The following is a 12,079-nucleotide window of genomic DNA, read 5'->3' on the forward strand; positions in this document are numbered from 1 at the left end:
TTGTAGTCGGTCTGACCATGTACTGTAGGTCAGTCAATGCCCAATAGATCCTACTGGGATTTTTCACAGATAAGTAATATTATATGAACTTTTTTATAGTAGCTAAGTGTTTTATTCCACTTTCAGCCATGGACATAAAACATATGTAATATTAGGGATTATCTACACACCAGACTGCAAAGGCAAACAGACACACCAGCACAATTACAACTGAACTGCATTTCACTTGTTCAGTGTTTACTTTAGTTTCTAGCAAGAAACAGGGGATAGGTTACATTTGCATGCAGTTGTATACCATAGATGAATCTGGCATACCAGGCAGTTGCAGCCCCACCAGCTTTAACCTACACATAAGAATATACTATATAGGCTTTAGCATGGAGTCAACCTAAAAAACAAAACGCGCCACTATACTAATAAAATCATCTCACACACCGCGACCCAAGATGGTGGTAGTTTTACAAAGAGCTTGTTCAGCAGCATTTAACATTCCCTTAGCGACTCCTTTGAGACAATGTGTTCTCTCAATGACTAACAGATCCAGTCAAACAGGTGAGGTGAACACATTTGAACAGTCAGTATGTGGTATGAGCTCACTAGATAGTAATGGATGAGGGATTGAGAAACATGACAGAGATGGAGTGGCTTGGAGGTGAGCCGGCAAACCAAACTAAGAGCGAAGAACAAAAGAGAGAATGTTGGATATTTTATTTTTTATGTCCTTTCCATACAACGGCAATAAAACCCACTCCACACAAAGATGGGACAGCGTTTTCATATCCACCAAGTAATACAGCTCTAACTACAAGAAAAACCTATCCTGACAGTTTATAAAAGTAAAAAACTTGAAATAGACACTGCAGTGCTAGATGGAGTATAGCACTGAGCATTACTGAGATTATACAGTCAGACATGTTTTTGTTAACACGACTCACCTACTAAGTTGTCCTCAGTACTGTCCCCAAACCCTCAGGCCTTTAGGCACACGGCCAAGAGAGCAACAACCAATGACCCTACAATGGGCCAGGCCCAGCAAAGCAGAGGAGTCAAAAAGAGAGATTCTCTGAAAAAGTGTAATGCTAGTCCCAGAATTTCTTGTTTCTCCCTTGAAGTCCTCAAAATGTTGAATCAAATTACCTTCTAGAAATAGCCACAGAAAGCTCGGGCAGACTAAGTCAGAGAGAGAGATGTGTACAGCTATGAAGGAAGACAGCTGTGTTGGGACTCATTCAACCCAGATTTAAACCAAAGGCTGAGCACACTACTAAGTGACAACACCCAGCTAGTTTCAGGAACACACCCTGTTTCAACATTTAGACCCATCCTCCCCTAACCACTATGCCTCTCTCTGATTGGTTCAGCAGAAAAAGTGGGAATGGCCATTGGTCATCAGAGCAGGGTTGGGTAGCTGAAGGTAGTAAGCGAGGGAGAATCCAGTAGCAACCTCTGTGCCCAGTTTTCAAAAGTTATATGGATTTCACCTATCCGATGGGATTGAATGCATAGAAATATAACGAATAGAACTTCATTTGAAATGGGGACTCCTGTTCTATTCATTCCATTTGGCAAAATCTGGATAGATAACTTTTGAAAAACTGGGCCCTGGAGAGTTTGAATGGCCTCTTAAATAATGGGGGCCCATCACATAGTACGTCTATATGTAACAAAAACTAACACATCCCTTATAATAATAAGGGGGATATGAGAGTAAATCACGGGGATGTAATGTGTCCATGTGGCCCTAACTGACAACAGGCACGGAGCCTAGGCTTAAACTCACGTCTGTCCCACCTACAGACACAATATGACAGGTTCCACTAACTTCCAGTAGCTCTGGTTCTACCTGTTCCTCAGACACTGAGAACTGGAAATGAGCGTTGTGGTGAAAGAGGGGGCCTTAAAATGTTATCACTCAATCTTGCGTTGGCATGAATGGCTGACTGGAATTAGAAGAATCTTGGCATGAGCAGTGTACAGACAAAAAAATTTAACACACACACATTGACAACTGTCAGTTTACACAGTGCTTTAAGACTTTCCCTGGGGGAAAGCACATGGGGGGGTATACACTATAAAAGGCCATATACCCTCACGTGATGATGACCTGGCTGTTTAGACAAGATGACATATCATAGGAATTAGTCCATATTTGTCATACTGAGTTGGCAAGTTAAAATGTAGGCCTACAGCCAGTATGTATTTAAGACAGAGGAGAGAATGATGAAGTAGGGTGGGGCAAGTGGAGGAGGAAGACACCACCACATCTAAGTGAAAATATGATAGGATTAGACCAATAAACAAAAATCACACCTAAACCAACCCTAGAAACACCAACCAGACAGGGTTAACCACACATCACAGATTCTTTCAAGATCAAATACACCTCTTCCCTATGGGCTGAGGTTTTGGGCAAATCGCCAACATTCAGAACATTCTTTTCAGCATCCCTCTAGATGGGGGATTGACTGGACCTGTAGTCCCATACTGGGTGTAGTTGTCAGCCACAATAGGCCATCGAGAACCGGTACTTTCCCCTCATTAAAAAAGGTTACATGTTTTTTTAAATCATTCAAATAGCTCTAAAATTGACATAAGTGGCAAGGATAAGAGACCCTAGGGTTGCCTATTCCACTGCTGCTGGAATAATCGTGGTCTGGTACGATTTGGCGGGAATATTGGCCCCGAGTGCTCTCACGTAAGAGACGTGGCCCCTGGCCTCTCCTAGGACACAAGACCCAGACAGTCCAGAGATATTTAGAGAAGGTGGAGATAGGAATCCCAGTTGCCAATGAATGGAGAAACGTACAAAGCCCCACTCAGCACACTGTCGACACATCTTGTTTGCGTTGCGTCACGCAATCCCTTCTAAAAGTCAGTGTATGAGTCGAGAAACCTGCCTATTTTCCTCAAAAGTACGTAAAGTTAATCATCTCACATCCCAAAATATATTTGTAATATAGTACTTCTTGTTCACATAATTCAGGCTAATGTTGGGTTAAGGTCAATTGACTCCCATTAACTCTTTGTATAAGGTTACTCCTTGTCCCATCATCGGCCAGAATGCATCGTGCAGACCATTGATGACGCATGGACAATGTGCACAGTGGGAGTTAATACTTCTCCAATGGAGTTTCCCCATCCCCTCAAAAGTATCTCTGGACAGTCACAAAAATGGACATTACTTACAGCACAGATGAAGGAAAGTGCTGAAGGACTATGCTGTCAACAGCAGACAGACAGCAAACGATCTGTCAAAAAACTAGGTTTAGCCAGCCAAAAAAAAAAAGAGTTGGATGAATGTGGAAAGAGCAGATGGTAGATAAATTCTTCGGAAACTGATGGACCGCATTGTTAGTGCACTAAAACATGGTTACTCAATTCATAGACGCCAACTACCTTTAGTGCATATTGACAATAGTACTGTAGCGACCCGCACAGACAGCTGTGTTTTATGTGTTAGGCTATTAGTTGGTTGTGTTGTACTTACCAGTACCCAGTGTGCCTGGAATGTTCTGATGCCGGGCATCCTTGTGGTTGGCGGAGTGGCATGGTGGGGGATGGAGCATTGGAAGTTAAGACCAGGTTTAGCCATTGTTCTTTCTCTTACGTCTGGGCTTCACAAGAGAAGGTCATGGTTGGTTTGTGGGGTAGCTTTCATATATTTTGTTTGGGCTACGGCCAAACAGTAGCCTGTGTATAGTTGGGTTAATCAACCGTCAACTCAATCCTCTGTCTGGACAATTGTCCATTTATGATCTAGTCAGATCATTACATTGGTGTCAGGAGTTAAAAAAAAAACGTTGATAAACGTTAGCCAGCTGACTTCTGTGGCTAGCTACCGTATGTGAGAACGGGGGTTGAAAATGCATCGAGGGAATCCCGAAAGTGGAGGTAGGGGACGATTATGGCCAAGGAGGTGCGTGTGCATGGACGTCAGAGGATCTGGCTGAGGAGATCGCCAGGGCGTCGGAGCCCAGAGGCCGCTTGAAGGAAGACGTTAGAGTGATGGCGGCTGAAGCGAGCATGAGTGCTTCGTCAACTGTGCCTCGCGAGGATTCTGGTGGACGGACAGAAGGGGTGACGTAGACGCGGCGGGACGAGGAATCTGGGGCTCAGGATGTAAACAAACATGGCGGCACCCAGTTCCCGGCTGCGTAAGTAAGTTGTCCGTATCTGTTAAGACCCTGAAGTATTCCGGTAAAGCGGATTGGGAAGCTTTTCATGATCAGTTTGAACTGTTAGCTCATTTTAGGTGGTGGTCGGATGAGGAAAGGGCACTGCAGTTGGCTTTATGCCTCACTGATGAAGCTCTGGCCTGTTTGATATTGATTAGCCTCAAGGACAGACGTGATTATGGTGCTTTAGTGGGAGCACTGAGGCACTATGGACAGTGTGTACAGCCCGGGCTGCTGCGCTCCGAACTGAGTAATAGATGCAGGCAGCCTGGAGAGCCTCTACGGGTGCTAGCTAATGAAATTGAGAGCCTCTCTCAGAGGGCATATGTACACATGCCCCCCCTCTGTGCAGAGCGACCTAGCACGTTAGCTGTGCATACAGACCCAGCTGGCTCATCCGAGTCATTTCAGATGGCTTTGGAGAGGGAGCTGGTGTGGGTTGGGGCTTTGGTGGGGGTGCAGGGAGACAGACCCTCTGTGCGGGCTGGGAGACGGAAAAGCCTGCATGGGTGGCTGGAATGACAGAACTCATTTGTGCGGTGTCGCTACAGGCGGCACGAAACACACGCCCTGGTCCCAGGGTCTGCTGGGGTTGTGGTCAGCCAGGCCATCTACGCCGGGATTGCCCCATGTCCCCCAGAGCTCAGGGAAACGGCTCGGGGTCCGCATGGACCAGGTAGTACAGACCCCTGGCTTTCTTTCTCAACCACCATCTTCAGGAAGAGCCCACCGGCACAGACGGAGAAGCAAGTCTCCACTTCCCCCAGAAGCAGACGAGGGCAAGCTGATGGAGCCTGTTGTTGAGGTGGGCCAGACCTGTGTTGGAGACTTTTGTCATGTCCCTGTCACTGTGGAGAGGATGCCCTGCCCTGGTGGACATTGGGTCCACAGTAACCCTGGTGAGGCCGGATATTGTGCCAGGTTGGACTCTGTGAGTCCAAAACTGTGCAGCTCCACAAAGTCGCAGGTGACTGACAGTAGGGGGCAGGCCTGTGCCTCATCCTGTGTGGGTGGCGGCTGTGCAGGACCCTTGTATCCTGTGGTTGGACTTTCTTAGAAGCACAGGCTGCCAGTTAGACCTAAATGGGGGCACACTGAGCTTCCAGGGAGTGCCGGCAGTCACCATGGCCCCCCCCCTAATGTCAAATCCCACTCAACCCAACAAACCCTTTACTCCAACAGTTAAAGCAGCAGACTCATGGCTGCCCCCCCCTCCCCCACATCTGTGTGTGAACTTTCCCCCAGCTACCTCCACGACACATCCCTCCGCGAGCCTGGGCCATGTCTCCCCAGCCCAGCTACCCCAGATGGGAGAGAAGAGGACACTGTCTGCAGTGAGGGAGATATGGGGGAGGAACTGTGTTGGTCTTGACCCCAAGCAGCAGGAACGGTTATGGCAGTTGCGGTTTGAATTCAGAGACAGCTTTGCGCGGAGTGAGGAAAAGGTGGGTCAGACTCATCTGGTGCAGCATGAGATCAAACACAGGTGATGCTCGACCCATCAAGATGCGTCCCCGCTGGCACGCCGGGAGGCGGCAGACAAGGCTGTGGTGTTGGAGATGCAGCGGGCAGACGTCATCTAGCCCTCAGACAGCCCCTGGGCGGCGCCAATCATCATGGTCCCTAAGAAGGGGGGCAAGCTGAGGTTCTGTGCAGACTACAGGCGGCTGAATGAAGTAACCAGGAAGGATACACCATATCGCTGAGTCACTGGACCTGGTTAGGGAGTCAACCTGGTTCTCCTCACTAGACCTCCGCAGTGGCTACTGGCAGGTGCCCCTCTCCCCAGAGGCCAGAGCCAAAACTGCATTCTCCACTAACAGAGGACACTGGCAGTTCAAGGTCCAGTGCTTCGGCCTGTGCAACGCCCCAGCTACTTTTGAGCGTTTGATGGACAGGGTGCTGGATGGTATCCCCCGACAGCAGTGTCTGGTATACCTCAATGACATCCTGGCCCATGGCAGCGCCTTCCAGTCAGCCCTGGTGGCGCTACGGTGTGTGCTGGAGCAGGTGGCTGCCGCAGGTCTGAAGCGCCACCCTGAGAAGTGCCACTTCATGAGGAGAGAGGTGTACTTTGGCCACCGAGTGGGGTAGGAGGGGATCAGCACCATGGAGGACAAGGTGGGGGCTGTCCGAGACCGGCCCACCCCCACCGACCAGTGTCAGCTGAAGAGCTTCCTGGGCCTGGCCTCGTACTACAGGAGGTTTGTATGGGGCTTCAAGCGTCGCTGCTTGGGAGAGGAGAGGTGGTGGTCCCAAAAGCATTGCAGGAGGCTGTGCTCCGGAGTACTCATGGGGGGGTGGGGACTAGACGTCGACCGATTAATCGGAATGGCCGATTTCAAGTTTTCATAACAATCGGAAATCTGTATTTTTGGACACCGATTTGGCCGATATATTTTTTGTACACCTTTATTTCATCTTCATTTAACTAGGCAAGTCAGTTATTAAGAACACATTCTTATTTTCAATGACGGCATAGGAACGGTGGGTTAACTGCCTCGTTCAGGGGCAGAACGACAGATTTTCACCTTGTCAGCTCGGGGGATCCAGTCTTGCAACCTTACAGTTAACTAGTCCAACGCTATAACCACTTGCCTCTCGTTGCACTCCACAAGGAGACTGCCTGTTACGCGAATGCAGTAAGCCAAGGTAAGTTGCTAGCTAGCATTAAACTTATCTTATAAAAAACAATCAAAATCACTAGTTAACTACACATGGTTGATGATATTACTAGTTTATCTAGCATGTCCTGCGTTGCATATAATCTGACTGAGCATACAAGTCTCTGACAGAGGTGGTAGGCAGCAGCAGGCTCGTAAGCATTCATTCAAACAGCACTTGTGCGTTTTGCCAGCAGCTCTTTGTTGTGCGTCAAGCATTGAGCTGTTTATGACTTCAAGCCTATCAACTCCAGAGATGAGGCAGGTGTAACCGAAGTGAAATGGCTAGCTAGTTAGCGGGGTGCACGCTAATAGCGTTTCAAACGTCACTCGCTCTGAGACTTGCGGAGTGGTTGTTCCCCTTGCTCTGCATGGGTAACGCTGTTGTCGTTGTGTTCCTGGTTCGAGCCCAGGGAGGAGCGAGGAGAGGGACGGAAGCTGTACTGTTACACTTGCAATACTAAAGTGCCTATAAGAACATCCACTAGTCAAAGGTATATGAAATACAAATGGTAGAGAGAGAAATAGTCCTATAATTCCTATAATAACTACAACCTAAAACGTCTTACCTGGGAATATTGAAGACTCATGTTAAAAGGAACCACCAGCTTTCATATGTTCTCATGTTCTGAGCAAAGAACTTAAACATTAGCTTTCTTACATGGCACATATTGCACTTTTACTTTCTTCTCCAACACTTTGTTTTTGCATTATTTAACCTCTTTCAGGGGCACTATTTTTATGTTTGGAAAAATAACGTTCCCAATGTAAACAGCCTATTTCTCAGGCCCATTTGCTAGAATATGCATATAATTGACAGATTAGGATAGAAAACACTAAAGTTTCCAAAACTGTCAAAATATTGCCTGTGAGTATAACAACTGATATTGCAGACGAAACCTGAGGAAAATCAAACCAGGAAGTGGCTTTTATTTTGAAAGCTCCATGTTCCATAGCCTGCCTTCGCTCCATTTAAAGGGATATCAACCAGATTCCTTTTCCTATCGCTTCCTCAAGGTGTCAGTCTTTAGACATAGTTTCAGGCTTTTATTTTGAAAAATGAGCGAGAAAGATAACATAGCGTCGGTGGATAGCTGGGTGTTCCCATGAGTTTTGCTTGAGTAACAGTGGGGCAGCCATGGACTCTCCCTCTCCTACTGAAAAAGAGACAGTGCCAGTTGATATATTATCGATTATATATTTTAAAAACAACCTGAGGATTGATTATAAAAAACGTTTGACATGTTTTTGTGGACATTACAGATACTATTTGGAATTTGTCTGCGTTGTCATGACCGCTCGAGCCTGTGGATTTCTGAACATAACGCGCCAAACAAACTGAGGTATTTTGGATATAAAAATAATCTTTATGGAACAAAAGGAACATTTATTGTGTAACTGGGAGTCTCGTGAGTGAAAACATCCAAAGATCAAAAGGTAAGCGATTAATTTGATTGCTTTCCTGATTTGTGACCAAGCTACTTTGATGCTAGGTGTTCATAAAGTTTTGTCTAGTGATCGATAAACTTACAAATGCTTAGATTTCTTTCGCTGTAAAGCATATTTTCAAAATCTGACACGACAGGTGATTTAACAAAATGCTAAGCTGTGTTTTGCTATATTGCACTTGTGATTTCATGAATATAAATATTTTTAGTAATATTATTTGAATGTGGCGCTATGCAATTCAGCAACAATTATCCCACTAAGGGGATGGGTAGCGTCAAGAAGTTTAACCAAATGGAACATGTTTCATTATTTATTTGAGGCTAAATTGATTTTATTGATGTATTAAGTTAAAATAAGTGTTCATTCAGTATTGTTGTAATTGTCATTATTACAAATAAATAAAATAAAGTCGGCCGATTAATCAGTATCGGCTTTTTTGGTCCTCCAATAAAATCGGTATCGGCGTTGAAAAATCAGTCGGTCGACCTCTAGTGGGGACTGGACACTTTGGGGTCACAAAAACACTCCGCCGCCTCCGTCAGGGCTTTTACTGGGGGCAGCACAAGAGGGATGTGGAGGACGTGCCGCCGCTGTGACAACTGCACAGCGAGAAAGGGCCCCCCAGGCCACTCATGCTCAGCTCCAATAGTTCCCAGTGAGGGCTCCCATGGAGAGGGTGGGAGTGGATGTAGTTGGGCCATTCCCGACCACAGACAGTGGAAACCGCTGGGTGCTCACGGCCATGGACTATTTCATAAAAATGGCCCGAGGCCTATTCTGCCTGACCAGGAGGCAGAGACCATTGTCGACACCCTGACAGCGGGGATGTTCAGCAGGTTTGGAGCTGCGGAGTCCATCCACAGCGACCAAGGCAGAAACTTTGAGTCGTGTGTGTTCGCCACCATGTGTGAGAGGCTGGGTATGCACAAGACCCGCACTACTCCTCTCCATCCTCAAAGTGAGGGCCTTGTGGAGTCCTTCAACAAAACGCTTGGACAGCAGCTGGCCATCGTCTCTGCCAAACATCAACATGACTGGGACAAGCACCTGCCTATGGTCCTGATGGCATGCCGCTCCGCTGTCCAAGACTCCACCTCCTGCACGCCTGCCCTCCTCATGCTTGGGAGAGAGATCTGCGGAGATGGCGTTTGTTTGGCCCCTGGATAGCCCTCATGTTCCCCCGGGGCTGGAGTATGCCCGGAGACTCCAGGACCGCCTGGAAACAGCCCACACCTTTGCCAGAGAGCAGCTGGTGAATGCAGGTGCGAGGCAGAAGAGGAACTATAACATGCACACCCAGGGAAGGCACTTTGTGGCTGGGGAGCTGGTCTGGGTCTATAGCCCCCTAAGGAAAAAAGGCAGATGCCCCAAGTTGGACAGTCACTGGGTGGGACCCTGCAGCGTCCTGGAGAGGGTAGGGGAGGTTGTTTACCGGGTGCAGCTTCCTCCCAGGGGGAGAAAGGTGGCACTGCACCGGGACAGATTAGCCCCATACAGAGGGGCCTCTTCTCCCCAAACCCCAGGGACCCCCACAATTCCCCTCTCTGGCAATGACATTCTCCAGGCACCCAGCCCCAGGTGCCGCAGACAAGGCTCCAGACAGCCCACTCCCCATCTCCCTCCCTGTGTCACCACGTGGTTCCCCGGAGCCACGGACTGTATTCCCCTTCTCCCGCTTCCTTGTCCCCCATATCCCTGCCTTCATCCCCTGGGTCCCAGAGGGGCAGCCCTCTGCCAAGGATGGAGCCCCGTTTCACATCTGGACACGCAAAGGAGACCTCCAGGTCGCTTCAGAGACGGTTTGTTCCCTCGGGGATGAGGGACTTTGTGGTGGGGGGGCCTGTGTCGCAACCCACACAGACAGCTGTGTTTTATGTGTTAGACTATTAGTTGGTTGTGTTGTACGTACCAGTACCCAGTGTTCGCAAGGTCCGACATGCCATCTGCCAATCCCGGGAATGTTCTGATGCCGGGCATCCTGGTGGTTGGCGGAGTGGTGTGGAGGGAGGTTGGAGCATTGGAAGTTAAGACCAGGTTTAGCCATTGTTCTTTCGCTTACATCTGGGCTTCACAAGAGAAGGTCACGGTTGGTTTGTGGGGTCTTTCATTTATTTTGCTTGGGCTACGGCCAAACAGTAGCCTGTGTATAGTTGGGTTAATAAACCGTCAATTCGTAAACTCAATCCTCTGTCTGGACAATTGTTCCTTTATGATCTAGTCAGAACATTACAGTACCTTCTGGCCAGGGGTCTTTTGTCAAGAGCCCAAATGCTGAAATTTAACGCATTGCTTGCGGTAAAGGTTTTGCAAACATAAAACGAACAGATCTTTCATATCAGCAAAAAAACATTTTGCTTTCCCACACAGCCATATTTCCATGTTACAGTGCTTATTTACAGGAAACAGACTACCTATGCTAATTAGCCATCTGTGTCTCCAAACACCTGTGTGTAAACAGAAGGACGCCACAAACGTGTTGTCACTGAAAAATACTGTCGATTGCAAGTGTTAAAACAGTGTCCAATAAGTGGATATTTTGCATTTGTGAAATTATTGATGTGAAAGTAGATGGCTTTGCGTTTCTAGAACCGTACCACAATTGAGAATCAATTCACTTAAGTATTTGGCTGCCATAGCCAATTTGCTTCTAAAAACAGAACATGTCCTTGGACTAAGAAGTAATGTTAGGCTCCTTTAGTCCATTATTGGGCTGAAATCTGGTAAGCTAACACTCAAAACGAAATGTTAGTTTAGCAACATTTACTAGCTATTCATCTAATGTTCCAGCAAAGCGCTACATATTTTTTACTCGTTGTAGAAAGATAGCCACGGTAGCCTAAGGTTCCTTTTGCTGAGAGCCACATGAATTTGCTATTCAGAGTCTGTGGGGATTTGTTTACAAATCATATCTTCATTTCGGCCCATGCAATTTATTTAGTTAGCTTCAGCATTTAGATTTAACCACAGCCATAGAATAGTGGTGCCCTGAAATTTGAGTGGTGTCCGGTCATTCTGAATGGGGAATAATGACTGTTTAGTCTAAATTACACTAGCTACAGTGGCCTGAAAATAAGATGACTTTGCTAAAGTAGGCAAATAATTAGTAGAAAACAACTTTTCCATCATTATATCGTCAAATGTACTTACGCGAGATTGCAAAGGTCTTAAAAAAAAGATAGCAATGCTAACGTTAGCTAGCTAAAATCCAGTGCTGTAAACTCAATCATAGCTAAAGTTATACTGCATCTACAGTTAATCTTGTGACATCACATTGATGACAAAAGGCTTTCATCCTAATCATTTGCTTCCTTTTGAAATATCTGCATTGAATAGAACATACAGTCGGCATCAGTCTTCCAAAGAACATTCAAAACGATATTGGTGATGAAACGTGCGACACATTAATTGCAAGTGTTGATGTATGAAGAGGTGATCTCTTTAGTAATGTAGAGGGGATTCAATTTTGAATCAGTTTTTCCAGAATCACATCCCCATGTTGGCTATGCAAGAATCTACACTGAACACAAATAAACGCAACATGTAAAGTGTTGGTCCCATGTTTCATGAGTTGAAATAAAAGATCAGAAATGTTCCATACACAAAGAGCTTATTTCGCTCAAGTTTGGCGCACAAATTTGTTTAAATCCCTGTTAGTGAGCATGTTTCCTTTGTCAAGATAATCCAAGGCAGAGAATTGAACGTTCATTTCTCTACCATTTTAGAGAATTTGGCAGTTTGTCTAACGACCGGTCTCACAACCGCAGATCACGTGTAACCACGCCAGCCCAGGAC

The 12,079-nt window shown here is 46.6% G+C and overlaps 1 protein-coding gene across 3 annotated transcripts in view; it reads right to left on the reverse strand.

Moving 5' to 3' along the window:
- Positions 1-12,079, reverse strand: part of LOC139377355 (very long chain fatty acid elongase 1-like) — a 31,744-nt gene that overhangs the window by 3,131 nt on the left and 16,534 nt on the right. For 2 of the 3 annotated variants that reach the window (XM_071120379.1, XM_071120380.1), the window contains exon 1: positions 936-1,289. The exons of the other annotated variant lie outside the window; for it this stretch is intronic. The gene's annotated coding sequence lies outside the window, so the exon portion shown is untranslated. Of the gene's footprint in view, positions 1-935; positions 1,290-12,079 lie in introns of those variants that run through there. 3 annotated transcript variants of the gene reach the window in all.

This window comes from Oncorhynchus clarkii, chromosome 20, assembly GCF_045791955.1.
Source record: "Oncorhynchus clarkii lewisi isolate Uvic-CL-2024 chromosome 20, UVic_Ocla_1.0, whole genome shotgun sequence".
Lineage (NCBI taxonomy): Eukaryota > Metazoa > Chordata > Actinopteri > Salmoniformes > Salmonidae > Oncorhynchus > Oncorhynchus clarkii.